Raw genomic sequence first — 3,895 nt, forward strand, 5'->3', positions numbered from 1 at the left:
AGAAAACATTTACAGAGACAAAGAACAAAGTATTGATTCAATAGGAAACAGTGAGAACAAAACAACCATATATAAAATGTCAAAAGAAAAATAGGAATTGTTCTCAGGCTCTGGAAGAGCTCAAAGAGGAATTCAAAAATAAAATAAGAGATGTGGAGGGAAAATGGGAAATAGAAACAAAAATAATGCAAAAAGAAAACAGCTAAAAAACGCAAAATTTGCTAAGTGGAAAAAGAGGCACAAAAACCCAATGAAGAATAGAGTTCCATGAAAAATAGAATGGTCCAAATAGAAAGGAATCATCTAAAGATCATGGAAGAAAATCAGTCTTTAAAAATTGAAATTGGGCAAATGGAAGCTAATGACTTCATGAGACATCAAGAAACAACAAAACAAAATTAAAAGATTGAAAAAATAAAATTAAATATGAAATTACTCATTGAAAAAACAACTAACCTTAAAAATAGATTCCAGAGAGATAATCTAAGAATTGTTGGACTACCTGAAAGTTGTGATAAAAAGAAGCCTAGACATCAGACTAAAATAAATTATCAAATCCAGGGCAATTTCAATGGCCTAGAGCTATGCCTCTTGATACTCGTTTTGAATAAGTCAGAGACTGGAGTTCCCCAGAATGGAATATCTCAGTCTTGGAAGTTATCTCCTGGATAATCCTGAGTCTGAAAGTTTCTAAATTTAAGAGTTCTTTAAGCTCCTATCCCATAGAGAAAATATTTCCTCTATACTGTACTCTTTGAAGAAGAAAGAGGACTCCCAGTAGTTGCTGGAACCACCCAGTGGAGACAAGTAGCGTGTCAACCAGATCAGGCTGTTACAAAGTGCAGTGAGCACAAATGCCAGACACCATGTCATGCTATGGGATATATGGAGGAGAGACCAAAGTATATGTTGGAAACCTGGCAAACTGGTGCTAGTAAAGGAGTATTAGGAAGAGCCTTTAGTTATTATGTTCCCTTAAGAACTGTGTGGATTGCCAGACATCCTCCAGGATCTGCCCTTGTGGAGTTTGAAGATCCAAGAGATGCAAAAGATGCAGTTCAGGGACTAGATGGAAAAGTGATTTGTGGTGCCCAAGTAAGAGTCAAAATGCCAATAGTTATGCCTTGAAGACCATCTGCACATTGCTCATTTGGTCCTATGAAATATGTTATGAATATGGTGAAGGCTCATTATGCTTATGATTGTCATTGATATAACCAGCGAAGGAGAAGCAGATCACAATCTAGATCTCACTCAAGATTCCAAAGAAGGAGATATTCTTGGTCACCAAGCAGGTGATGTGAGAAGGGGGTCAAGATCCACAACTGTATCTTTGCATAGATCTAGATCTGCTTCAATTCAATCTCAATCAGGTTCTTTAAAAAGATCAAGATCATCCCATTCAAGATCCTGATACAGGTCCAGGTCTCTTTCAAGACCTAGAAGCAGCCAATCAAAGTCCAGATCACCATCTCCAAAGAGAAGCCACTCACGTTCTGGAACTTCTTGTAGGAGTGCAAGTCCTGAAAGAATGAATTAAAATGAAAAAAATTACATTTTAGGGAAAAATCATTTTTTTTACCTTTTGTCAAATCTGTTCAATGCAAATTTAACCTAGAAAGGTATTAAAATCATCTTTTAATCAGAATGGATCTGGATATTTTAAAAGTTCTGTGAACCTACATTAACAAAGTAGTATTGGTTTTTTATTTTAGATATATTCTTGATATATCTAAAATAAATTATTTAGATATATTTAAATTGATATATTGATCTAAAAATGTGATGATTTTCTTGTTGGCACATTAAGAAAAAATGTGTCTTTCTAAGTAAAAAAAAAAGAAAATATCAAATGTGCCCTAATTGTCTTGAACAAGTAGATAAAATAGAAACTGAAAGAATCTACAGATCATGTCCTGAAATCCACAAATGACTACTCCTGGGAATGTTATAGCCAAGTTTAAGAGTCAAGGAAAAATACTTTAAGCAGTAAAAATACCAATTCAAATATCATGGAGCCACAGTCACGATTACATGGAATCTAGCAGCTTCTACATTGAAATATTAGAGGACTTGGAATGTGATATTCTGGAAAGTAAGGGAAATGTGTTTACAACCAAGAAACACCTATCCATCAAAACTGACTAAATTCTTTCAGGGGAAAACCTGGTCATTTAATAAAACAGAATATTTCCAAGCATTCCTGAAAAAAAACTGAGGCCTAACAAGAAAATTTTATGTGAAAGTAAAAAAATTCAAGAGAAGCATAAAAAGTTAAGAAAGGGAAAAAATTTAAGGGATGCAATACAGTTGAAATGTTTATATTTCTAGATGGAAAGATGATATTTGCAAGTCTTAAATTTTTTATCATTACCATAGTAGTTAGTAAGCTGTTTAGGATGATATGCAAAAAAAATTAAGGTTGAAAAAGAGGATTGCACTCTGAGAAATGGGAAGAGAGAAGTAAAATGGGGTAAATTATATCACATGAAGAGGCATGGGGGGGGAAACTATTATAGCGGAAGGGAGGATGAGAGTGATTGGTATTGGCTCAAAGTGGGAATAACAGTCAGATTCATTGGAGTATAGAATCCTATCTTATCCTATAGAGAAGTAGAAAGGAATTAGAAATGATGTGGTAGGGGAATGAGGAGGAGGAATTTGGGGAGTGATTAAGACTCTACAGAGAAGTAGGAGGCTAATAAGAAGGGTGGTTATTGGAAGGGAAGTAATATAATAGAGAGGGAGTGTGGGAGTGATTAAAAGCAAAGCACTTGTGTGGAGGGATAGAGTGAAAGGAGAAAGGGCCAAATTAAAACGGGAAAACAAGATGGAGGGAAATCCACAAAAATAGTAACTATGAATGTAAATGAGATGAGCTCATCCATAAAATTGAAGCAGATAGCAGAGTAGATTAAAAATTATAATCCTATGATGTGTAATTTACAAGAAACACAGTTGAGGCAGGTACACACACACAGAGTTAAGGTAAAAAGATGGAGCAGAATCTATTGGGCTCAACAGAGATAAACAAAAGGAGATCAATCAGGATCTCAGACAAAGCTAAAGCAAAAATACATTTGAATAAATGAGATGAGGAAAGTAATTACATCTTTATCACCGAGGTGATCAGTCAACTAGCATTTTTAATTTTTAAAATTTATTTTTCTTTTTTTAATATAGTCTATTTAGAACATTCCTTGGTTACAAGAATCATATTCTTTCCCTCCCTCCCCTCCCCTTCCTGTAGCCGATGTGCAATTTCACTGGATACTGCATGTGTCCTTGATCCGAACCCATTTCCATGTTTTTGATGTTTGCACTAGGATGTTCACCCAGAGTCTACATCCCCAATCATATCCCCCTAGACCCATGTATTCAAGCAGTTGGTTTTCTTCTGTGTTTCTACTCCCACAGATTTTCCTCTGAATGTGGATAGTGTTTTTTTTCTCATACATCCCTCCAAGTTGTTCATGGTCACTGCATTGCTACTAACGAGAAGTCCATTACATTCTACTGTATCATAGTCTCTGTATACAGCGTTCTCCTGGTTCTGCTCCTTTCATCAATTCCTAGAGGTCGTTCCAGTTCACATGGAATTCCTCCAATTCATTATTCCTTTGAACACAATAATATTCAATCACCAACAGATACCACAATTTGTTCAGCGATTCCCCAATAGAAGGGCATCCCCTCATTTTCCAATTTTTGGCCACCACAAAGAGCACAGCTATAAATATTCTTGCATTTATAGATGTTAACAAGTCCAGAAGCAAGAGTTAGAAAATGAAATTCCATTTAAAATCACTATAGGCAATATGAAATACCTGGGAGTTTATTTGCCAAGAAAAACACAGGAATTATATAAACACAATTACAAAACACTTGACACAAT

General features: G+C 35.2%; 1 pseudogene; it reads left to right on the top strand.

The window, feature by feature from the left end:
• The first annotated feature begins 606 nt into the window (after window positions 1-606).
• On the top strand, window positions 607-1,540 carry LOC100619979 (serine/arginine-rich splicing factor 7-like; annotated as a pseudogene).
• Window positions 1,541-3,895: the final 2,355 nt, after the last annotated feature.

The sequence above is a fragment of the Monodelphis domestica genome, chromosome X, assembly GCF_027887165.1.
Source record: "Monodelphis domestica isolate mMonDom1 chromosome X, mMonDom1.pri, whole genome shotgun sequence".
Taxonomy (NCBI): Eukaryota; Metazoa; Chordata; class Mammalia; order Didelphimorphia; family Didelphidae; genus Monodelphis; species Monodelphis domestica.